General features: G+C 39.6%; 1 protein-coding gene and 1 long non-coding RNA gene across 4 annotated transcripts in view; one reads left to right on the top strand and one right to left on the bottom strand.

The window, feature by feature from the left end:
* The window catches only part of LOC129061000 (uncharacterized), a 52,295-nt gene extending 26,634 nt beyond the window's left edge, over window positions 1–25,661 (bottom strand). For 2 of the 3 annotated variants that reach the window (XR_010141109.1, XR_008527921.2), the window contains exons 1-3: window positions 25,470–25,661; window positions 13,985–14,257; window positions 12,499–12,622 (exon numbers count right to left, since the gene is read on the bottom strand). This is a non-coding gene — a long non-coding RNA (uncharacterized LOC129061000). Of the gene's footprint in view, window positions 1–10,043; window positions 11,252–12,498; window positions 12,623–13,984; window positions 14,258–25,469 lie in introns of those variants that run through there. The other variant, XR_008527918.2, reaches the window with a different exon arrangement.
* A 324-nt stretch (window positions 25,662–25,985) lies between these two features.
* The window catches only part of PCMTD1 (protein-L-isoaspartate (D-aspartate) O-methyltransferase domain containing 1), an 81,941-nt gene continuing 81,449 nt past the window's right edge, over window positions 25,986–26,477 (top strand). Inside the window, exon 1 of the mRNA XM_024250574.3 lies at window positions 25,986–26,176. The gene's annotated coding sequence lies outside the window, so the exon portion shown is untranslated. The remainder of the gene's footprint in view (window positions 26,177–26,477) is intronic.

Here is a 26,477-nt window from a genome sequence, read left to right as displayed (position 1 = left end):
AACTCTGTTTGGGCCCGCAGGGCAGACAATGGTTTCTTGCTTCCTGTGATATGAGTTTGAAATAGGCCCAATTGTCTCATAGAAATGATATATATGGGTTTTTGAATAACACAGAAATGGACCCTCCATCTTAAAATTTTAAACTTATATTTGTCTTAACTGAGTTCCTTCCTCAGGAAACTGACCCTCAGGCAAGGGACTGAAACTCATCAGATCACCGCATCCATATAATGAGATGCCAGACCTCATATCCATTATAATTGCTTCCTTACTCCTCCCTAATTTCTGTTTTCCCTGCCTTCCCTTCTATATAAATGATAGATGCAGGAGGCAGATAAGGGAGGGCACCTGGAGAATCTCCAATCCATCCCACAAGTGTTCATATCAGACGCTTTTGTGCAGATGGGGAACATGCCCAGGGCCTTGTCTGGACATGCCCACAATGGATTGGGGGCCTGCCTGCACACTGGGAGTACGGGGTGGAGCCACCAGGGATTAGCACCTTATGCAGCAGGGAGGAGCCTGGACTCTTCAGCTTGTGTGTGTGGTGCCCTGGTATTCAATCTGTGAGGTGGGAGCCTGTTGTCAGGACTCCCTTTTTCTTTCACTGAGAGCTTTCTTCTAAAAATTCTGCTCTCCTCACCTTTCAATGTTTCCACATGCCTAATTTTTCCTGATTATGTAACAAGAACCAGGATTTTAGGTGAACTAAGAAGCAAAAAATCCTGCATCATAAGCATCCCAATTTTGGTCAGTTGGAGAGACAGATTTGAGACTGACCTCCTGTTCTCCTCCACTGAGCACCCAATAAAGCCTTCTTCCCTGGCAATACTCATTGAGTCAGTGATTGGCATTCTGTACATGGAGCAGCAAGTCTTAGACAGAATCCCTGGTGTTTCAGTAATAAGTTCAGTTAATGAAAACTCAGGGAAGAAATCAGAGATTTCTTCTTTGATAGGTCTGGACTTTGGGCAGACAAGGGAACTTCAGAGAACAACTTTAGCCTGTGTTTTGGGAGAGACAGAGGATTGAGAGACTAGAGAGAGGGGAGAGTCAGAGAGACCTTGAGGCTCCTTCAGTTCAGCATATCAAACTACCATATCTTGGAGTATCAGTTTCTAAGCCCTAACATTTTGTTCAACAAATACTTATTTAAGACCTACTTTATTAGGGTAAAAAGCTAAGCTACTGAGGACTAAACTCCGATTTTTTTTATCTTGCCCAAATTCCTATCTAAGGCGTCTTGGGAGTCATGCCCTACAAACCATAGATTCTCATCAGACAGGTTTTATTTAACCCTATATATTGTGACTTATTTTCCAAACCTGATTCTGGCTTAACTGTAAATTAAAGAAAGAGGAAAGAAACATGAAAAGTGGATCCACAGTCAAAGACATGTTTATTTTGGAGAATAAACCTGAGAGGGGCTTCTGGCCGATTTTGATCAGGAATACTATCTCTTACAGACTATGAGAATTTATTGGTTTTAGGGTGAGAGAGCTTATCACAAGCTTGGAATGTTTCCATGTAGGGGAGAAGTTTATGGCAGGGTTGGAATGTCTCTGCTCAGAGGGGAGGTTATTTATCTTGGGGCTGACATCTTTCCGTCAGGAGGGGGGTTATCTTGGGGCTGACATCTCTCCAGCCGGAGGGGAGGTAATCTCGGGGCTGGCATGTCTGTGGTCGGGGACAGGCTTATCTTATGGTTGGAATGTTTCTGGTCAGAAATGTCATTTGTGGTTTATGATCATGCTGACCTTAGCCATTAGGCTGATGCCCTTTGGATTTAGGCAGTTTTTGATTAAGGTGAACTTTAAAATGGTGGTGCTCGTCCAAGATGGTGATGCTCCTGTTCTGTCAATAACAGGAGACAAGGGAGAAAATAAAAGTATTTTACCCACAAAACATGTTTTTTGTCACATTTTGAAATAGCTCTGCAAGCCATCCTTTGTGGGGGACAATTCATATCTGTAAAGAATCCCTATTAACACAGCTAGACCTTTTCCTTCCAGGCCCCTCCAATTCTAAATAGATTAACTGAGAGTCTAGCACCCTTTAAAGGGTCTGAATAGGAAACATTTGTATCTATTGTTTCTAAGGGGAGCCGCCATGAGACGTCAAAAGAACTTTGGTTTCCACAATCTTTTATCTTTGTAAGGTCAGCCGAGAGAAAGGACAAGAGACAGAGACCCAAGTTCAGGCAAACCTTTATTCAACCTGCCGGCTGCTCCAGACAGAGGAGGCAGCCCTGAGCTTAAAAAATGAGGGGTTTATATGGGGCAGAGAGACCCTGGGGTTGTTTGCTTGTTAATTCTGCCACAAACCACCTTGTGATGTTTATGATACGTGGGGGTGTAGGTAAAGTTTGCTTATGCTTCCCACGAGCTCCCCCTGTGTGGTCTGGATGGTTTGTAATTGGGGTTTGCTCATTGCAGCAAGGTCTGATAAGTGGTCTGCTGGCTCCACCAAGGCGCCTAGATAAGGGCTTAGAAATGTAAAAAGTCTTAGGGGAAGGGGAGGGGTAGCCCGGAGAAGTTTAGAGGGGGGTTGTTGGCAGTACCAAGAAGCTTTTACGGGGCAATTTGTCCCTAACAATCTTAACTTGAATGTTTGCTTTCTATTGATCCCAGGTCCTTAGACAAAAACTCAATCAACTGTCAACCAGAAATGTTTAAATTTACCTATAGCTTGGAAACTCTGCCCCCTTCAAGTTGACCTGCCTTTCTGGAACAAACCAATGTATTCCTTAAATGTACTTGATTGATAGATTATGCTTCCCTAAAATTTGTAAAACCAACCTGCACCCCAAACACCTTGGGCACATGTACTCAGGACCTCCTGAGGGCTGTGTCATGGGCCATGGTCACTCATATTTGGCTCAGAATAAATATCTTTAAATATTTTACAGAGTTTGACTTTTCGTTGACACTACCATTACAAAGTGCCTCAACAATACAAAGACTCAGACAAAAAACCTACTTCTTTTCACATTAACAGTTGCAAGCTATAAGCTGTCTTTTTGGTGGGGCAGCTTTACTTTTGGAAGCGATTCATATTCAGGAACCTCATTCTTTCCCTTAGGGCATTGGTGACATCTGCCTGGCTGAAGCTGGATCATTGGGAGAAAGGGAAGGAGACCCTGGAGAATGCAGACACTGTCGTAAGGCATAAGTCTCCACTTATGCCTTAAGTAAGCACAAATCACCACTGCTCACATTTCATTCATGAACATTTAGTCATTTGGCCAAACCACTGCGCAGCTTGCTGGGAAACATAGCCTGGTTCTGTACCAGGAAGTAGATATATTTTGTCCCTTCTAACAATCTTCACTAAGCCACTCCCTACTGGTCACTGTTGGCTTTCAGGATACAGCACTGAGAGAGAAAAAGGAACAAAGTACCTGCTAGCACAGAACTCACATGCTAGTGGGGTGAGACTCACAAACACACATATGGCATCACTGCACATAGCTATAAGAGCTACAATGAAAACAAAAAGGGGACCTGGGATGGAGAGTGACTGGGGCTGGGACAAGAAGGAAAACTTCTCTGAGGAGATGATGTTTCAGATGAGATAAAGAGAGAATAAAGGATAGTAAAATATAAACTGCATAGTATGTAACAGGCTGTATGTCTACCAGAATTCTAACTATTAAAATTCAGGTGAGCATATACACACACCCTTCTTAGATTATATAAAACCAAAATCAAGTATTTTATCCACCTTTTGTGGAAGAAAGACATTCTTAGAAATCAAATGGAAGCTATTAATAGAAATTGAAATCTGGAGCCATTAGAGGTACAGAGACTGAGAACTTCTTTAAGTAAGCACTTGAGATCGATGCTATAATTTCCTCCTAAGGGAGCATAGCATATTGCATTCTGCTGTCAAGATATGTGAAACAATTGTACCCAAGACTAGGTCAAAGGATGTTTGAGTATCAAAGTCCACCTTGTCCACTGACATAGATTCCTTGCTTGGCCAAACTTTAGTCAGGCTTCTGAATCTTCTGCTAGGCCTATCTGTGTGCTTTCTTATAAAATCCAGTTTTAGCAAAGTATACTGCTTAGGTAGTTTAACAAGAAGCTCCCATTCTCAATATTGGATCATCCTCAATATCTTGATCAGTTTCCTCATCCCCACCAGCCACCAGGTGATGCCTGATCACCCTGCCTGCCTTCAGCAAGAATCCTGTAGGTCAGTTTAGCCAGAATTCCCCTTTCCCTTATGCTATCTCTTACTAATTTTCTATTCATTGACTCCAACCCTACTCCTTGGCTATCAACTCCCACTTGCCCATGATGTATTTGGAGTTAAGCCCAATCTCTCTCCCCATTGCTATGCAAGACCTTGTTACAATGGTCCCTATACCTATTGAGATCATCCTGAATACAGTCTTCCTTAACTGTACTTTAACAAGCATCATTGAATAACTTTTTCTTCTTTTTCTTTTTTTTATAGAGAGACAGAGTCTCTCTCTGTCACCCAGGCTGGAGTGTAGTGGCGCAATCAATCACAGCCCATTGCAGCCTCAAACTCCTGGGTTCAAGTGATCCTCCTGCCTCAGCCTCCTGAGTAGCTGGGACCACAGGTGTGTGCCACCATGCCCAGCTAATTTTTAAAAAAATTTTTTGTCGAGACAGGGTTTCACTGTGTGGCCCAGGATGGCCTCTAACTCCTGGGTTCAAGCGATCCTCCAGCCTCAGACTCCCACAGTGTTGGGATTACAGGCATGAGCCACCATGCCCAGATAGAATTTTTTTCTTTAACAAGATTCAGCTACAAGTAAGCAGCAAGCATTTGGTGCAGATACATAGTAGGCAAAAACTGCACAGGGTTGACGGAACTCAAGCAACAAGAAAAGAGGGAAAATATACAATAGATAAAGCTAGCTGGCTAAAGTTTTTATCCATTTTAAATGAAGAAAGAGTGAAAGCTAATCTAAGAATACCATTTAAGCATATTAATATATGTTAGGCATAATTGTTGCAAAAAATTATGCTACTTAAACTGCAAACTATATGATTCTCATTCCATAGTAAGCTTTATCATTAAATCCTTTTTATTGTCTATATTCATAAAGTCCCAGGTTGAAGAACACTTATAATTTAATTATAATTATAATTTTATTATAAATAATAAAAACGACATCGACCTTGAGCACTTGCATAGATTGGAAGGTGGGGCAGGAAGAAGAGGTAAAGAGAAAGTGTGGAAGTGAATGTCATCCTTTTATAGAGTAGGGACTCAAGAGACTGCCTGTGCTCAATGGAACAGGAAATTTAGGCTTATGTAGATTTTTTTAAAGACAGAAGATATAGTCAAAGAAATAAAAAATAGGAGAGCAGCAATGAGTGTACTAAGTGAAGAATCTCTGCAACCGTCATTGCAAGAGGATGACAATGTCTGAAAATAAGTATTAAACAGCACTTAACATAATTTTGATTAAAGAAATGAGCACCACAACAAAATTAAAAAGGAATGATTAAAAGTGGGTTTCCCAGGGATAGGTGGGCCAAGGGTGAGGAAGGATGGGGTGAAGGAACTGTTGATTTTGTTATAAGTCCAGCAGCAATATATGATTTATATTAACCAGGACATACATGTTGCTTTGTTCTAATTTAAAAATATAAATTTAAAAATTTTAATTGTTAATTTCCAGATATCATTACAAATAAATATGTGAATCAGGTGGAACCTCAGGTGAACTGTAAGCACTGTTGTGATGCTTAGAGTGCTTACAACTGGCAAACAATGATGACAATAGTTATCTCTATGCTGCCTGTGCCCATGAGGCCTGCATCAGCATCCCCTAAGGCATATGTCACAAACTACAACTCCTGGGCCCAACTCAGAACTAAGACTCTGATTCTAAGAAAGAGAGAATGGTGAGAATTCACATTTTTAACACAAAAAGGCTCAAGTCTTCAAGTTGGAGAGTTAGGAGACTAAAGAGCATTTGAATAATATATTCTATAAAAGTCTGAGCTCTCAAGGCCACCTCTGTTTGAAATACAGTGATACCTCTTAAACCAACAAATGTTTTAAAATATAGGGGATAGAGTTAATGCCTGAATCCATATGCAGTAGAATGAATGTTTGCATCCCCCTAAACTTCCTATGTCACAATCCTACTTCCCAGTGTGATGATATTAGGAGGTGGGGTCTTTGGGAGGTGATTAGGTCATGAGGTGGACTTCTCATGAACGAGGTTAGTGCCCTTATAAAAGAGACCCCAGAGAGCTCCTTTGTCCCTTCTACCATATGAAGACAAAATGAGAATACAGCTGTCTATGAACTAGGAAGTGGGCCCTCACCAGTCGCCAAATCTACCGGTGCCTTGGTTTCAGTCTTTGCAGTCTCCAGAACTGTGAGAAATAAATTTCTATTGATTTTAAGTCATGCAGTGTGTGGTATTCTGTCACAGCAGCCTGAATGCACTAAGACACTGTAGCTATTAGATGTCTGATTGGATCCATAGCTACCAGAGCCCATGGCTTGGCAGTGAAATGGGAAGCATGGACACTTGGGATGACATGGACAGTGACAGGGAGAAGTGACACATCCTTAATCTGCAAGACCCAGAGAAGCTGCAGCAGTTAAGGTCAAGACAGCAGAACAGAGCATGGCCCCGGGGCTGCAGCAGGTAGACACAGGAGGCACTCATCCCTGCACATTTCCAAGGGAAGGAATGCATTTGGAAATGAGGTAGCACCTCCACTTATTAAACTGGTAGGGTCTGAGACTGAGAACTATTTCTCTTACTGCAGTTATTTTTGTTCATACCTTTTGGTTACCCTTACTGGGGCTGCTGTTGCCTGAGAAAGAAAATGATGTTCCAAACAGAAAGCAAAAGATTGTGAGTGTTTGTTTCTCTTTAGACTAAGACCCAGAAACCATTTTTAATTGATGTATTTTTAGCAAGCACTTACTACACATAGTTTGTGGTTCACTTAACATCTCTTGACTATGGGTCTGACATTATGGTATGAAAGGTGAGTAAGAGAACGTGTTTGCCCTCAAAGAGTCAATTCAGTTGAGAAGGCAAACAAATATGCAATTATAAAAGTGGTAAAGAGGTTGTATGTTTCTCCCTGGAAGAGTCAGTAAAGGTAGAATACCCTGCATTGAAAGTTCAAAGACAGTAACAAATGCATGAGCAGACTCCACGGCAACAAGCTATTTGATATAACTAGAGGTATAGTGGCAATAAATTACAGTGGGGAAGGAGGCAGTGACTTCAATGGCTCTTACCTAGGCTCCTCATTAGAGTCAGCCGAGGAAACTTTAAAGAAATAATCAGCGATCAGTAAAAATGGCAGAGTATACAGCTTCAAGCACCCTGTCCTCCACAGAAACAACACACAAATCATGCAGGAACTCTCAGAATTTGCTTTGCCAGAACACAAAAACAACACAAAAAAATCAAGCAGGACCTCTCAGAATTAGCTTTGCCAGAAAGGTGGGAAACAGAATCAAAGTGAACACCGAATAAAGGAAAAGCCAACTTACATATTGCTGAATTCTCTTTACTATTACTTTGTTAAGAATGTCTGCGTATTTATTCAAGAAAGATGTTGGTCTGTAGTTTTCTTTTTTCTGATGTCTTTGGTTTTATTATTAGGGTAACATTTACCTCATAGAATGATTTACAATGTTTCTTCCTCTTCTAATTTCTGGAAGAGATTATGTATAATTGGTGTTACATCTTTAAATCAATGTTTGGTTTGTATATCTTCTATTGGTTTTGAAGATCTCTGACTGACACAATGAACAAATTAAAACCAAAGTTAACAGAAGAAAAGAAATAATAAAAATTATAGCAACAATAAATGAAATTAGAAAACAAAATAATCAACAAAACCAAAAGTTGGTACTTTGAAAAGATCAACATAATTGAAAAAGTTTTTGCATCTTCTTACTTTTTAAAAAAAAAAATCAGTCTAGTTTAGCTGATATTTTTAAAAAGCAAGAAGACACAAAAACCTAAAATCAGAAATAAAATTGGTGACATTCCAATAAACTTACAGAAATTAAAAAAAAAGTATAAGATGATACTATGAACAATTGTACTACAATAAATTAGATAACCTAGGTGAAGTGGACAATTTTCCAGAAATATGCAAATTACTCAAGAAGAAATTGACTCAAGAAGAAATAAAAAATTTTATTAAACCCATAACAAGTAAAGTGATTGAATCAGTAATGAGAAATCTCCCAACAAAGAAAAGCCAAAGAGTAAATAGCTTCACTGTTGAATTCTACCAAATGTTTAAAGAATTAACACCAACCCTTCTCAAAGTCTTCCAAAAAAATAGAAGATAAGCAGACAATTCCTAACTTATTTTCTGAGGCTCATATTACACTGATATCAAAGCCAGGCAGGGAGACCACACTACATGAAAATAAAACTACCAACAAACACTCCTTATAAATATAAATGTAAAAATCCTCAACAAAAAATTAGCAAACAAAATTCAGCAGCATATTATGAGAATATCTTCAGTTTTATAAAGAACATCTATAAAAACACCCTATAAATAACATATACTCATTTATGAAAGGCTGTTAATTCCTCTTAAGATCAGAAACAAGGAAGGATATGCCCTCTAACCATGTGTAATCAAAATAGTGCTAGAAGTTTTAGGCAGCACAAAAAGACATGAAAAGGAAATAAAGACATACAGATTGGAAAGAAAGAAACAAACTGTCTCTATTTGCAGATGACATGAAAACCGACATAGAAAACCCTAAGAAATATGCTCACATAGACACAAAAAACTTCTAGAAATACTGAGTTTAGCAAGGTGGCAGGATACAAAATCAACTTACAAACATCAATTGCATTTCTATATTCTAGCAATAAACATGTGGAGGTTGAAATTAAAAATTCAGTACCACTTACAATTACTTAAGAAAGGTGAAATACTCAGATGTAAATCTAATAACATATATACAGGACTTACATGGTGAAACCTATAAAACACAGACAAAAGAATCAATGATACTATAAACTGAGAGATATTCTGTGGCCATGAATGGGAAAACACAATATAGTATACCAATTCTCTCCAAATTGAGGTACAAATTTAACACAATTTCCAAGCTAAACCATCATATACCCCGTGACCTGCATGTATACATCCAGATGGCCTGAAGTAACTGAAAATCCACAAAATAAGTGAAAATAGCCTTAACTGATGACATCCCACCATTGTGATTTGTTTCTGCCCCACCCTAAGTGATCAATGTACTTTGTAATCTCCCCCACCCTTAAGTAGTTTCTTTGTAATCTCTCCCATCCTTAAGAAGGTTCTTTGTAATTCTCCCCACCCTTGATAATGTACTTTGTGAGATCCATCCCCTGCCCACAAATATTGCTCCTAACTCCACCCCCTATCCCCAAACCTATAAGAACTAATGATAATCCCACCACCCTTTGCTGACTCTCTTTTCGGACTCAGCCCACCTGCACCCAGGTGTAATAGACAGCCTTGTTGCTCACACAAAGCCTGTTTGGTGGTCTCTTCACGTGGATGCACGTGACACTATTAGAATCCCAGAATATATGTAGATATAGATCATTCTAAAATTTATATATGGAAAGGCAAAATAATTAGAACAGCTAAAACAATTCTAAGAACAACAAAGTAGACAAAATCTCTATTAATTTTCAAAACTTTTAGCTAGAGTAACAAAGATTGGGTGGCACTGGTGTAGGGATGGAGTCATAAATCAATGGAACACAGTAAAGAACCCCAAAATAACTCCACATATGGACTGCCACTGATTATTGACAAAATAATAGCAAACCAGCTAAAATAGCAACAGCTTATGTAATAGAGGAAGAATCGTCTTTTCAATAAATGGTCCTGGGGCAAATAGATATTATAGGAAAAAATGAAATCCAACCTAAACTTCAAATCCTATATAAAACATTAATTTAAAATGAATCATACAGATTTAAATATAAAACTTTAAAACTTTTAGAAGATAATAGAAAATTCCTGGGACTTCAAGTTTGGTGAATTCTTGGACATGACCCCAAAATATGAATTCATAAAAGATAAAAATGATAAACTGAACTGCATCAAAATTTAAAAGTTTTAGTCTATGAAAACCCCTGTTAAAAGATAAAAAGACAAGTACAGACATGGAAAAAGTATTTGCAAACCACATATTTGACAAAGGATCTAGAACATATAAAGAACTCTTGCTGGGCGTGGTGGCTCATGCCTGCACTTTGGGAGGCTGAGTAGGGAGGACTGCTTGAGCCCAGGAGTTGGAGACCAGCCTGAGCAACATAGTGGGACCTCATCACTACAAAACAACAACAGAAAGTTAGTTGGACATGGGAGCGCATGCCTGTGGTCCCAGCTACTTGGGGAGGTTGAGGTGGGGAATTGCTGGAGCCCAGAAGGTCAAGATAGCAGTAAGCTGTGATTGCACCACTGCACTCCAGACTGGGCTATAGAGTGAGATCCTGTCTCAAAACAAACAAACAAACAAAAAAACATTTTCCAAAAATGTAAATTTGGGAGGTATTAAATATATCAAAAAAGTTCAATTAGAAAATCAGAGAAAGACCCAAAGTAACATTTCACTGAAGGGGATATACCAATGGCAACTAAGCACATGAAAAGATATTCAACATCCTTACTTATTAGAATAATTAATGTAAAAAGTAGTGAACTTAAGACTGGTAAAGCTGTGGAGAAGTTAGATCTCTTAGACGTTGCTGGTGAGAATGTCAGATGGTATGGCTATTCTGGAAAATATTTTTTTGCACATCCTTAAAAAACCTAAACATATGTTTACCATAGGACCCAGCAATTGCACTTCTGTGTATTCATCCCAGTGAAAGAAACACTGTCTGCAGAAAAACCTGTACACAAATGTTCACAGCAGCTTTATTTGTTATAGCCCAACATAGAAAAAAACAGCCTAAGTGTACCTCAATAGGTAAATGGTTCAATTAACTCTGGTACATCCATACCAGGTGTATTAGTTCATTTTCACAAAGCTGTAAAGCTACATTGTGAGACTGGGTCATTTATAAACAAAAGAGTTTTAATTGACACACAGTTTTGCAGGGAAGGGAAGGGAAGGAAGAGGGGGAGGGGAAGTGGAACAGGAAGGGGAAAGGGAAGGGAATCACCTACTATTTGGTCCCTCCTTGGACACATGGGGATCACAATTCGAGATGAGATTTGGGTGGGGACACAGAGCCAGACCATATCATCAGGGAATACTGTTTAACAATAAAAGAGGTATTACTGATATATGCAACAACTTCAATGAATGTAAATGGCAGTATTCCGAGTGAAAAGGAAAAGGCAATCTCAAGAGGTCATATACTGTGATTCTATTTTTAAACCATTCTTACCAAAAAAGAAATATAGAGATGGAAAACAGATTAGTAGTTCCCAAGGGTTAGGGATAGTGGTGGTGAGGAGTGGATATGATTATAATGGGGTACTAGAAGGGACAGCTTTGGGGCGACAGAAGAGTTCTATCTTGATTATGGTGGCAATTACACAAATCTACATATGATAAAATTACATTAAATTATATACATATTGCACCAATATCAAGTTGTTGGTTTTGATATTGTTCTATAATTATGTAAGATATAGCTACTGGGAGAAATTGAATGATGAGTACATGGAAATTCTGTACTATCTTTACAACTTCCTGTGAGTATATAATTATTTAAAAATAAAAAGTAAAAGCAGAAAAAAAATTGAAATTTATTCAAATAGGCCAGGCACAGTGGCTCACGCCTGTAATCCCAGCACTTTGGGAGGCCGAGGTGGGCGGATCATGAGGTCAGGAGATGGAGATCATCCTGGCTAACATGGTGAAACCCTATCTCTACTAAAAATACAAAAAAATTAGCTGGGCATGGTGGCGGGCACCTGTAGTCCCAGCTACTCGGGAGGCTGAGGCAGGAGAATGGCGTGAACCCAGGAGGCAGAGCTTGCAGTGAGCTGAGATTGCACCACTGCACTCCAGCCTGGTCAACAGAGCAAGACTCCGTCTCAAAAAAAAAAAAAAAAAAAAAGAAATTTATTCAAATAAAAGAATGAATATGAATTTTAAAGATAGTAGAAATACGTTGAAGAAAAAATTTTTTAATAACAAGGAAAACAAAAGCAATTTCTAAAAGAAAAAAAAATCTGTGAGAAAGCAAAATGAAAACATGGCATGATTTTAAGAAAATGGTAGGCTATAGGAAACGAATATCAATTTGAATATTTCTTCTAAAATGGTACATTGTTTCTGAAGAAAACAATATTTACATAGCTCTAGTAATGAGGGAACTGGGCTGGGCACAGTGGTGGCTCACACCTGTAATTCCAACACTTTGGGAGGCCAGGGCAGAAGGATTGCTTGAAGCCAGGAGTTAGAGACCAGCCTGGGCAACATAGTGAGACCCTGTCTCTACAAAATAATAATAATAACAACAATAAATTAGCTAGGTGTGGGGGCTTGTACCTGTAGTTTCAGTTACTCAGGGAGGCAGAGGTAGAGGATGACTTGAGTCCAGGAGTTTGAGGGTGCAGTGAGCTATGATCATGCCACTGCACTCCAGTCTGGGTAACAGAGCAAGATCTCATCTCTACAAAAAAAAAAAAATTAACCTACATAGTAAGATGGCAGAGACCTATGGTTGCAGAATAGAACATAATCATGATCAACTCTGATACACAAAAGCAAAAACACAGCTTATAAAAGTTGGGAGATGGAAAGACAGAATAGAGGTGGAAGGAGGATCAAAGGAATACATTTCCGTTTTTCTTTCTTTCTTTTTTTATTTTTTGAGATGGAGTCTTGCTCTGTCTCCCAAGTTGGAGTGCAGTGGCGCGATCTTGGCTCACTTTAACCTCCACCTCCAGGGTTCAAGTGGTTCTCGTGCCTCAGCCTCCCAAGTAGCTGAGACTACAGGAAAACGTCACCATGCTCTGCTAATCTTTGTATTTTTAGTAGAGGCGGGGTTTCACCATATGGGTCAGGCTGGTCTTGAACTGCTGACCTCATGATCAGCCCACCGCGGCCTCCCAAAGTGCTGGGATTACAGGCATGAGCCACCATGCCCGGTCCATTTCTTCAGTTGCAGAGTAGGTACAGTCTGTCTTTGTAAATGGAACATGATACGATCTTGAGTTACAATGGTAAATGCCAAAGTTACAAAGGTAAAAAAGAAAAACAAACAAACAAAAAAACAAATGCTGATAAAACTGTATGGGGGCATTAAATCTAAATTCTCATAATAGCCTAAAGTTGATAAAAATTAATGAACCAAGTTGGTGAATTAAGCAATAATGGCATAATTACCTTATTTAAAGAAGAAGTAATAGAGATATAGAAGTATAGGACTAAAAGCAGAAATAATTAAAACTTGTTGATTCTGGGGAGTGAATATAAGGGTGGGGTGGATTCAAACAAGGGGCTACTGTATTTCATTTTAAGTCCCATTCTATATGCTGGAGATAGTATAATGAAAAAAAAGATGAATGTTTCCAATTCCTTTGTACAGCTCTATATCAATTTTTGACTGCTGAATATTTAAGCTTTGGAAGTAGGGTAAGCAGACTCCAGTTACCCATCTCTCATAATAAGGAATGTCTGCATGTTGTTGATCCACTCTGACAGGGGTGAGCCATTGCCTCCTCTGTTTCCCCCAAATAAATACTCAATGATCTCTGATGTAGGCTTAAGTATTTCAAAAATTAAATTAAGTGTGTCTAAGCACTGGAGAATCAGGACCTATGATTTTATTTAGCTTTTGTTTTCTTGTTGCATGTAAGGGGCACAAAACTGTACCATGTCAGACAAAAGGATGGTCTTTTATTCTCTGGTTGTAAAACATCTCCAAAGTCCTCTAATATTACTCTTGCAATCTAGACCTTTTTTTTTCATGAACAGGCACCACACACTCCACCATTTCATATCCCAGTTTTATTTATTTGGGAACACTTACCCTTGTGGATAACAGAATACCAGTCACAAGATCCTTCTTCTGTACTACAAATTCTGCCACTTTGTTTCAGAACTGGGTATCAGGATTCCTCCTCTGTCCAGGTTTCTGCTGTCCCCCAAAAAGAAAGACATGTAGCTGGGCATGGTGGTGCACATCTGTGGTTCCAGCTACTCAGGAGGCTGAGGCAGGAGGATTGCTTGAGCCCAGGTGTTTAAGGTTGCAGTGGGCTGTGAATGTTCTACTTCACTCCAGCCTGAGCAACAGAGCAAGACCCTGCCTCAAAAGAGAAAAAAAAAAAAAAAAAAAAAAAAAGAAAAGAAAAAGAAAGACTTACAATCTTTCTTTCGATAAAGGAAAAAGATGGTGGGCTCTTCAATCCCAGGTTGAGTACTCCATAAATAGAATACTGTCTGTGGCAAGATTTCTTCAGAATTTCCTTGTCACTATGAATATTAATCTCCTTCTAAGTCCAGCTAGTCTGGTTTTACATGATTAACATGACTCTGTCCATATTAATTATAATTAATCCTGGCTTAAAAGAGGCACTCACCTCTCTAAGTCTGGTTTTCATTACAAAAAGCATTTGCTGGGTAGTATGAGGTAAATGATGCCACCATTCTAAAACAACTTCTTTGGCTCCCCATACTTTTCTTAATAGTGAGGTAGAAAATATTGAAATCCTTTGATACACCAATAAGATTTTGTTATGTTATTTTACTTTACCGTATACAGTTGGAAAGATTTTATACATGTATTTTCAGGCACTCTCAAGTGCATTTGAGGTTAAGGCCTTTGTCTTACATATGTCCTTGACTTCTTCCTAGCACCAAATACTACCCCAACACTCAATAACTATTTGGTGTAAGAGTTAGCTAGATTATTTTTTCTTTTGATGCATCATAGCAGATGGCCAGTGACATCTAGTTGGGCAATAGTTTCCACATCTAGTGGGAAATACTTTTCACTGAGGAGTTTTCATATCATAGGTATGTTACAATTTCAAGCATGCTGAATTTCATACCAGAGTTAAAAACTTCATATTTTTTACATACTAATATCTCAGGCAAGTCTTTCATAAGCCAAGAAATGGTTAATTTTTACAAAAGATGCTAATAGACCATTAATGCAAATATATGTATTAGCTTATGGTTTTTATTCCTAGCTATTGTTTTAAATTCTTTTCATAAAAAAATTTTTTTTTGGAGACAGGGTCTCACTCTGTTGCCCAGGCTGAAATGCAGTCATGTGAACATAGTTTACTGGTAGCCTTGAACCTCTGGGCTCAAGCAATTATCCTGCCTCCACCTCCTGAGTAGCTGAGACTATATGCGTGTGCCACCACATCCAGGTAATTTTAAATTTTTAGTAGAGATGGGGTCTTGCTATGTTGCCTAGGCTAGTCTCAAACTCCTGGCCTCAAGTGATCCTCCTGCCTCAGCCTCCCAGTGTGCTGGGATTACAGCTGTGAGCCACCATGCCTGGCCCTGGCTACTGTTTAAGTTCAGGATTATCAAAGAAAAAAATGTGCCAGACAAGTTAAACGGGCAAGGTAGACTTTATTCAAGACAACTGTAATAAGGGAGAGAGACTGAACTCAACTCTAGATACCTGGGGATTTATAGCCAGTGGGCAAGGTGAGGTGTTAGTGGATGAAAAACTACTAAGGGGAACTTGATTTATTGTTATGGTGTGAACGTCTTTGTCCTCCCTCCCCACCCAAATTCATTTGTTGAAGCCCTAATTCCCACTGTGGCTATATATGGAGTAAAGAAATAATTAAAATTAAAATTAAAATTAAAATGAGGTCATAAGAATATGGCCCTGGTTCACTAGGATTAGTGTCCTTATGAGAAGAGACATACTCTCTCTCCCTGCTGGTGCACAGAAAAGAGGCCATGCGAGAACACAGTGAGGAGGCAACCATCTGAACTCAAAAAAGAGAGCTCTCACCAGAAACCATCCATGCTGGCAAACTGTCCTTGGCCTCCAGAACTGTGTAAAAACATCTGTTGTTTAAGCCACCCAGTCTATGGTATTTTGCCATAAGGCAGCCTGAGCAGACTAATACAAGCACCAAGGCTGTGGGGATTCTTGCAAAACCAGGCCCAGCAGGTCAAACATGAAGCCTAGCCAAGAAGAGGGCTGACAGTAGTGGGACAAAAGTTTGGTCAGGCAGGGTGCAGTGGCTCACGCCTATAAACCCAATGCTTTGGGAGACTGAGGCAGGAGGATCACTTAAAGCCAGGAGTTTGAGACTAGCCTGGGCAACAAAGTGAGACCCCTATCTGTATACTAAAAAAAAAAAAATTAGCCAGGTTCAGTGGAGTATGCCTGTAGTCATAGCTACTCAGGAGACTGAGGTGGGAGGACCTCTTGAATCCAGAAGTTGGAGGCTGCAGTGAGCTGACTGTACCACCACACTCCAGCCTGGGTGACAAAGTGAGACCTTGTCCCAAAACACACACACACACACACACACACACACAGATAAAGTTTGGTCAGTCTTTTCTCTTGTTCAAGGAAAGAACAGACATTTTTCTTTCCTCTAAACAGTAAGTCCATTTTTAAGTTGGCTGCCTTTTGTTCATTAAGGAAAAGCTATTCTCTTGAGACTTGCAGTAAAGATTTTTTGTTAGATGGCAAGAGCATTTAATGAAGGGTATTCCTATGAACATAAAAGAAAAACAAAAATTAATTGTTGGAGCCGACTATGAACCCAGCTGGTGATTCTATACTTTAGGCGTGAAGCACCTGTAGAAGATGGAATAAAGATGGCAGTGGCAATCCAACTGCCACTGCAAACCAATCTCTGGTTTGCAGTTTGAACATTTTGGTGATGACGCAGACCTCAGGGAGGTTTTGGTGAGATTGTCACGATCATGGTTATTTCCTGCAGCAGAGTGTGGCAGAGGCGGGAGTTCCAGTGAACTTCCTGAGTGGCCTCCACAGCAGTAGCTCTGGGCATGAAGGATGCCCTAACATGATCTTTTGTGATGATAAGCACTTGGAAATTTATCTTGCAGGATTTCTGCAGATCTAGGAGAAAAGGCTGGCTACAAGACAACCTAGAGTCCCAATAAGAATCTGGATAGGCAGGTTTTAGTTAAGTCAGGAAGGTAGAAGTAAATCAGAAACGTTTGGAGAGTTGTAGGCAGATATTAAAGGAAACTAGAAGAATTGAAAATTTGATAAAGACTGACGCTATGTGCGAAAGAGCAGAGTCCAGTACCATTTATAAGTAGGCAACAAAACCATGTAGGGTTACAAAGAGGTGAAAAATAGCTCAAAGTCAATGTACAGGACTAGAATCTGGTAACCCACAAGGGGGTGTTATAGTTTTCTACTGAAACAAAGAACTTGTCTCTACAGTCAGAAACAGCTAATTTTCCCAATAGATATATAATAGACTATTAATGCATGTACATGAATTAACTTACAGTTTTTGGCCAGGCGCAGTGGCTCACACCTGTAATCTCAGCACTTTGGGAGGCCAAGGCGAGTGGATCACCTGAGGTCAGGAGTTTGAGACCAGCCTGGCCAACATGGTGAAACCGCATCTCTACTAAACATACAAAAATTAGCTGGGCGTGGTGGTGGGGTTCTGAAATTCCAGCTACTCAGAAGGCTGAGGCAGAATTGCTTGAACCCAGGAGGCAGAGGTTGCAGTGAGCCAAGATTGCACCACTGCACTCCAGCTTGAGACTCTGTCCCAAAAATAAATAAATAAAGAAATAAAAAACCTTACAGTTTTTTATTCCTATTATTTAAGTTAGGGGACTATAAAACGCACATATTTGTGAAGTATGCGTTTCTGTTTTACAACTTTTATTTTTTATTATTCCTGTTATCTAAAAGGATCTTGAATCATGTTTTGGATTTTGTTTTCTTCTTTGCTACTACTCCTCTTGCTTACTGACAAAACTTTAAAAACTCTTATCTTGACCATAAGAACTGTTTTAAGTTAGTATCTTCAAAGACTTATCATTACCAAGATTGTGACTAAGGTAGTGGCAAAGGAACTTATCTGCCCATATAAGAATACATTTTTCATTATTAAAATAAATAATCTCATTGGTATGTGGCTTCTTGTTTGAATATGTAACACTGGGACTTTTCACACTCATATTCTGTTCTTGGAAAATGGGAAAAGTACCTGCCCCTCTGCAGGTAGTCTGAGCCATATGAATGTGGGCAGAAGTGATGTGTGCCATTTTCAGGCAGGATCACTTATTTGCTGGCATAAGACACTGCAAGAACTCTCTTTCCATCATAACAATAGGAAGCACATGTCAATATGATGGTGTCAGGAGTACTGAGCCAACTCATGGAGGACAGCTGCCCTGGAATACTGTCTGATATATAAACTCTTGCCATGATAGGCCACTGCAATTTTGTGTCATTTGTTAGAGCAGCATAATCTAGCCTATCCAGACTGATACAGTTAAATGAGTTCTCTATTAGCAGTGTCCAGGTTTGGATGATAAATTATATATATCTCTCCATATAATTTATATAGATATACATATATTTATATATATAATATCTCTATATAAGATATAGATATAATATATATAAATTATAATATATAAATTATAAATAGGGCTATATAACTAATTTTTTAATGACAAAAATTATAACTACATAATTTATATAGATATATAATAGATACATAAATTATATCTGTATATATGATACATATAATATATATATACACATTACAATTTTTATATATAAATTATATGCAGATATATATATATATATATGATTTATCATCCAAACCTGGACGCTTCTGAGAGTGACATGGGACACCATTAGTCATTCCATCAGGATAACAGTCATAAACTGGGACTGACTTGAGCAAACCAGGCTGTGTGGTCATCTGAAGTATGTGGCAAGCAAAAGTAGAGGTGTTGAGAACACCTGACCACCAGACAGCTTTCCAAGAATATTTTCCGATGACATGTTGGAATGTCATTAAACAACCACAAGAGATTGTTTAAGTTTTAGATCATAAGGTAATTAGCCTAGTCAAAGAGGATAGCTCAGTTTAGAAAATCTGGTAAGCCAAGTATATTCTAACTATTTAAATTTTTTAAAATAACTAATAAATTATTTTTGACTTTGAGCTCATATTTTTTGAAACAAACGAGAAATTTTTCTTTGAGTTATACTCTCAGGTCTCCTATCTACAGGATGATTAAAATATTCTGGAATCTCATATATGGTCAAATCATTGAGGAGGCTCTGTGGGTCATAAGCCATTGGTTGTGAGAGGCTTGTTGTCCTAGCTGGGATGGACCCTTCAGTTCTGGAAGTTCTGCAGATTCGATTCTATATGTGGGGCATGAGGAAATGAGGCAAAGGTGGAAACCCCAAGTGAAAAACTCCTGCCTATGTGTAGCATGCATCCATTTCCCCTGAGGTTTTGCCACCTGCTATGATGCTGTTGGGTAAACAGATTTGGCTTGTTTTACTGCTCAATGCATCCATATTCCTCTTTTCCATTTATAGTGTGGGGAGGAAATTGGGGTCATTGCTGTACAAGAAAAGTCTGCTTTTTGTCCTGCCAAAAACTTCATTATGTCACCAAGGCAAGGAATCGCACAATTGGCTATCTGCTAAAATACATTAGGGGAAAAGAAAAAGGTGTAAAATAAAAATACAGTTGCCCCTTGGTGTCCATAGGGAGTTGGTTTCAGGACTTCCCACCCTTGGATACCAAAATCTGGATGCTCAAATCCCTGATATAAAATATGGCAGTATTTGCATATAACCTATGCACATCCTCCCATATACGATAAATAATGTCTAGATTACTAATAATATCTAATACAATGTAAATGTTATATAAAGTCTTCCTTTCCTGTTTACCTTATCTGGTGCTTTCGTTTTCTTTTTCTTTTTTTGGGGGGGGGGATGGAGTGTCACTCTGTCGCCCAGGCTGGAGTGCAGTGGCACAATCTTGGCTCACTGCAAGCTCCGCCTCCCAGGTTCACGCCATTCTCCTGCCTCAGTCTCCCGAGTAGCTGGGACTACAGGTGCCCACCACCACGCCCAGCTAATTTTTTGTATTTTTAGTAGAGACGGGGTTTCACCGTGTTAGCCAGGATGGTCTCGATCTCCTGACCCCGTGATCCGCCTGCCTCGGCCTCCCAAAGTGCCAGGATTACAGGTGTGAGCCACCGTGCCCAGCCATCTGGTGCTTTTTTTCTTTGATATTCCTGAACTTAAACAGTAGCTAGGGCCAGGCACGGTGGCTGACACTAGTAAATCCTAGCACTTTGGGAGGCTGAGGCAGGAGGATCACTTGAGGCCAGGAGTTTGAGACCAGCCTGGGCAACATTATGAGACTTCCATCTCTACTAAGAATTTAAAAATTAGCTCCATGATGTGGCACATGCATGTAGTTCCAGCTGCTTAGGAGGCAGAGGCAGGAGGATTGCTTAAACCCAGGAGTTCAAGACTGCAGTCAGCTACGATCATATTGCTGCATTCCAACCTGGGCAAGAGTGAGACTGTCTCCAAAAAATACAACAACAAAAAAACAGTAGCTAGGAACAAAAACCGTAAGCTAATTCATGCACTAGCATTAATGGTCTATTAACATATATTTTGTGAAAATTAACCATTTCTTGGTTTATTAAAGTCTTGCCTAAGATATACATATATAAAAAATATGACTGAAGATTTGTCTCTGGTAGGAAATTCAGCATGTATTTAGGGAATAATGACCAAACAAAAGTCTACACATTTAGTACAGATGCCACCATCCATTTTTTGGGGGAATATTTTCCATCTGTGGTTGGTTGACTCTATGGTGTGGAACCCATGGATATGGAAGGCCAACTATATAAACTAATATGTCAGAGATGTATCTCATTCTTCAACCTTTTAATTAGAAACCGAGGGAAGCTAAGAACACAGAAAGTCCTCCTGCCTAAAACAATCTAGCTATAGCTTACTCCGGAGGCCTCAAATTCCCTATAAGTAATAGAACATCATTATTTAATTCCTTTGTAAAAACTGTAGATTGAGTTTTTAAGAACTGTTTAAATAAAAATATTCCCGGAGGGAAATAAAGCTGATTTCATATATTAAGTATCTTGTCATTAACTTTTTTTTTTTAATCACATGGTCTTTCTAACGCGGTTCTAGCTGAGTCCTGGGTCCAGCAGGACACACTGCAGATAAGGAGAAGAAAGCTGGGGTCAAAGGACAGCACTGATGGAGAAGGCATGGATGACACCATAGCGGGGCATCCGCACAGCTGCAGGCAGCCTGAGGGCACTGCTTACTGAGGTTACAGAAAAGAAAGGAGGGGGGATAGCTGCAATACATGCTGCTCACGTTACACACTGGTTTATAGCTAGTCCTGGCAGCAGGGGCAGTGGAAACAGTGTGATCCAACCACCTGTGTTTTTGAGACTACATTTATCACTTAGCCATGACCTTCAAGTTGGGTAACACTGAACATTTTTCCAGAGACTTTGGTACGGATCACTCTCTGTAAATAGCTCCTTGAAGGAACATAGAATTGAAATAACATTTTGACGTATTTTTGCTAAAAAAAAAAAAAAAAAAAAGAGTTCATTATCTAGGCTAGCTTTTGTTTTAGGATTTTTCATTTCAAAGTCTCTTCTGCCCTAATAATGAATTTGTTGTCACAGCTCCTATTTTTACTATTATTTTTAGCAAACTATTCTATTTAGTGGAATTAAAGTTGGTTCTAGTCAACTCTTCATAATTGCTGTGTTCATCAACCTAGAGCCAAGAAGAATCCATACATATGAATTATCATTTCAGTGCCTGGACTTACTACTGTGGTTCAGTATCTGACCAAGAAAGATGGGCTTACTGACCAAAGCCTTTTTCATCTTCATTTCAGAATTCAAATGTCATACTTAAAAAAACACATACATACATATAATACGTACACACACACACATAAACACAGTAACTTCATTTATGCTATGAATCACTAAAGCAGACTCTGAAATGGTTTTACCTAACTACAGTAATAGTTATATACAGCATAATTTTTAGTTCTAATACAAGGTACTTGCGTCAGCTACATTTACATAAAAGTGAACACTTAAGTTTTGGCTCCTTGCTGCCTGTTGCATCCAATCTAATGACCACCAAAATCTGGCTGCAGTCTTATCTTTCTAGGCTTAGCTCCTATTATCCTTTTTGCATTCTATGTTCTAGCTAAATCAGATTAATCTCTGCTCTTTGAAAACAAATTATCTATGTAAGCGTTATTCTTTTATATTCCATGTCCCTAAAATAACTATTCTCTTTATCTCCATAATTCAAAAATTCTATTCAAATTTCAAAGCTTGATTCAAATTTGACTTCTGCCATGGAACACTACTATGGAGCAACAGTATTTTATTTGTACCCTTACTGTTATGTCAAGGGTCACTTTCCTCCTTCTATTATTTGAATGTAAGTTTATTAAGACAGAAGCTATATCATATATTATTGCAATATCCTCAGCATCTATCATTGTGTCAGAAAATGTTTATTGAACTTTAATAGATTCTTTAAAAAATATTAAATTTTACATATACATTAAAAAGATGTTTATCCACAGTTTTGGTGCACTTAGTTTCTAAGCAGAAGTTTTACTTTTTCTCCACTCCATGATTCTGTTTTTTAAGAAGCAGAATTTTTAATAAAGGAAAGATATCTATATAGATTAAGCACCATATAAGAGTAATTTTAACTTCTGAGTTAAAGTCACTTTTTGTTTACTGTAGACAATAAATTATAAATGCTTATTTTTCTAAAAGAAATTCATTTTGTTGATAACTTATATTTCCTTTTATTGGAAGATTATCCTAGCATTGAAATCTATGTAATTGAGGGATTATATGTGCAATTTAAAATAAAATTATGCTTTCCCAAAGTCATTTAATCCTATTGTCAAGTGAATATTTCAGAAATTACTGACCTTTTTAATAATGAAAATGAAATCTGCCTGTGCAGACTACATCCAATTAGAAACTAACTCCTGGGCTCAAGTAATCCTCCCATCTCAGCTTCTGGAATAGCTGGGACTACAGGCATGCATCACCACACTCAGGTAATTTTTAAATTTTTTGTAGAGATGAGGTCTCATTATGTTGCTCAGGCTGATCTTGAAAGCTTGCAACTTCTGAGCTCAAATGATTCTCCCACCTCTGCTTCCTACAGGGCTGGGACTATAGTCATGAGCCACTGTGCCTGGCCAACGACAGTTCTCTTTAAGAGAGAAAATACTTCAGTTTTTGCTTTTTTTTTTTTGCAGGGGGAGGGGGATGGTGAGGTGGGGAGGTGATGAATTTAACTGTACTGAAAATGGTACAAAGAAATCAAACTGCAGAAAAAAAGTTCCATATTTAGTTAGATTTTAGTTTTGGGTTTTCCCTAGACATTGCAGGCCAAATTAGAGTTAAGATGAGGAAATCCTTTCAGTCCTCACAGACCAGACGTGGCTCTATAAAACATAATCAAGTGCCATTACAACGTAGGTGTTAGGAAGCAACTAGAGTCTTCAAGGTAGATCTGGGCAACACGCAGACATCTCCATTTCTGAGGCTGAAGGAAACATGCACCAGTGCTAACTGCCACGCATATGAAAAATGTGAACTCCTAGCATGGTGAGAGTAGCTGTATGCTGCATACCATTTAATTTAATAAGCATTTGTTTGTTGAATACCTTATGCATTCAAATAACAGAGCACTTCTGATACAACAATGCTTCAGCCTACACAGTATTCTGAAAGGAGTCCCAAATAGCTCAATTTTACTTTGGGTATTTTCTGCTTAATAATAAAAGTGAAGCAACCTCGTATGAAGAATTAAGTTATTACAGTAAGTGTTATTGCTGTTGCCAGGACCAAACTTACTGTAACAATGTATCAAGAACTCTAGGAATAAATTGTGTGTGGGCTATCTAAATTTATCAAAGTCTAAATAAATCTCTAAATGATTCTAGATGATGATTTAAAATTTAAATTACTCATTCAACAAATGCAGAGTATCAATGTTGTAGCAGCCACTGTATCAGGCCCTGCAGAGAAATAGTGAGCATACTGGGTATGTGCCCAACTTTCATGATTACAAATTAGTAGGAAGTCACACACAAGAAGTGAATTATAGCCAGGCGTGGTGGCTCATGCCTGTAATCCCAACACTTTGGGAGGCCGAGGCGGGTGGATCACTTGAGATGGGAGTTTGAGGCCAGCCTGGCCAACATGGGGGAACCCCATCTCCACTAAAAATACAAAAATTAGCAGGGCGTGGTGGTGCGCTCCTCTGATCCTAGCTACTTGGGAGGCTGAGGCAGGAGAACTGCTTGAACCCGGGAGGTGGAGGTTGCAGTGAGCAGAGATCACGCCACTGCATTCCAGCCTGGGCAAAAGAGCAAAAGACTCTGTCGCGCCCCCCCAAAAATGAATTATATGTGTAAGGTATGGAGGCATAATCAGAAATGACATGAAGGTAGAGATGGGGTGTGCCTACCACAGGAAAATTACAGAGGTGATAAGAGTGCTTTACTTGCTGTTCAACTACTCACCCACAAGACTAGCATTTGGTGTTATTAAGAAGGTGTTTATTAGCAGTCTTATTTAAAAAATGACCTGTGTTTAACTTTACAGCCGCAGAAGAGAAAAAAGGTCTAGAAGCCTGAAAAATTCCCATAGCAGAAGGAAGAAAGTAAAGGAAAATATGTTTTTAAAAAATGGAGAGAAAACAGGAGAAAAGGCTGTAAGAGTTGTTTAATGATTTTAGCTATTTTCCTTAGATTACCATTTGTACTTTTTTTGTTTGTTTATGGTAAGATAGTTTTCATGTGCCAAAATTTCTGCTTGGACTAACAGAAAATTCATCCTGTAAGATTGTTATATGATCCCACAACGGTTAGGAGTGCCCTGGGTCCAAGCAGAAATCCAAAGTTGGAGCTAATACATGTGACCCGCAGCTCTACTCCAGAATGCAGATGAATAGAGATTTTGAACAGTTCGGAGCTCAATGTCCACTGAATATGCACTCATACTTTAAACCTAAATAAAGTGAAGCCTTTCTGAGTTAAATGGCAGAGGGCCTCAGCAGCAATTTTGCTCTTGTTTTCAAGTTCTTATTTCGTGATTTGAAGCTTTTGACCTTGCTAGCATGTTCTTTCTGAACGCTTTTGCAGATGGTTGGTTATGGTGGGGAGTAGTAACCCTAGCATAAAGACGTTCTAATTCTAACTTACCCTAGGTAACCTATAAGGGTAGCTTACGCTCACTCTCATACTTGAAAATCAAAACCGAACAGAATTCACACGATGGAAGCAAATCATGCTACAACCTACTATTAAAGACTGGAGGGAAACGCACAAAGATTAATGAACAACAAAGAACACTTCAAAAAGCACAGTATTTGGAAAAGACATACCTTTATGTACACTAAAACTAATTGAAAAAAATTAAATGCAGTTTGCTAGGAGTCTTACAAGTATTAACAGCATGTTCACTGCTTTAGGATCCTTAGTAGCAGTATTTTCCCGGCTCGCCTGCCCCTATGTCTCATTTCCTCTTCTCGACTTCTTTTTTTGCGATGGAGTTTCGCTCTTGTCGCCCAGGCTGGAGTGCAATGGTGCCATCTCAGCACTGCAACCTCCGACTCCCGGGTTCAAGCGATTCTCCTACCTCAGCCTCCCGAGTTGCTGGGACTACCGGCGCACGGCACCACACCCGGCTAATTTTTGTATTTTTATTAGAGACGGGGTTTCACCACGTAGGCCAGGCTGGTATCTAACTCCTGACCTCAGGTGATCCGCCTGTCTCGGCCTCCCAAAGTGCTGGGACGACAGGCGTGAGCCACTCCACCCGGCCCTCTTCTCGACTTTCTATCCCTCCTCCTCAACACCCTTTCCTTCTGGAAATGGGCTTTGGGGTGGTTAAGCAAGCCCAGGGAAACTTGCGTGGCCCAGCATCTTCCGTCCGCTGCAGGAGGAGCACACGCCCCCGCCCCGGGTCAGCAAGACGCGAGAAGGCGGCCACGCCGGGCGTCCGGGAGCTGAAGCAGGAGGGCTCCTGGCAGGCAGGGCGGGGCCCAGGCGGCGGGAGTGCTTAAGACGCGCGCTGGGGGGAACTTCTGGACGCCAAAGGGCCACTATAAAGCGGCACAGTCTTGAGCCTTCGCTCTTCACCTAAGCCAGTAAGCGCCCTTCTCAAAGTCTCTATGGAGGTAACCATTGGGGGTTCGCCTCCAAACCCAGGAATGCACCTCAAAAATGCTCCTACGCCGTAAGACCTTGTCCTTCAATGCAAAGGGGACTGTGCGGCGAGGCCCCGACAAGCCGTAGCCCTCAAACCACTGAAAGCCGGCACCCCAGCGCCGGTGCGCGAACGTGGAGATGGGGGTGGGGAGGCGAGGTGGAGGCCATGCTCTCGCGTGATCTCCCCTACCGCCGTCGTCTTTTGGCCTGTCAAGGCCTCGCGTTGTTTGGGTTTGGGGG

The sequence above is a fragment of the Pongo abelii genome, chromosome 7 (assembly GCF_028885655.2).
Source record: "Pongo abelii isolate AG06213 chromosome 7, NHGRI_mPonAbe1-v2.0_pri, whole genome shotgun sequence".
In the NCBI taxonomy this organism is placed as follows: domain Eukaryota; kingdom Metazoa; phylum Chordata; class Mammalia; order Primates; family Hominidae; genus Pongo; species Pongo abelii.
This window is presented reverse-complemented; position numbering and strand designations above follow the sequence as displayed.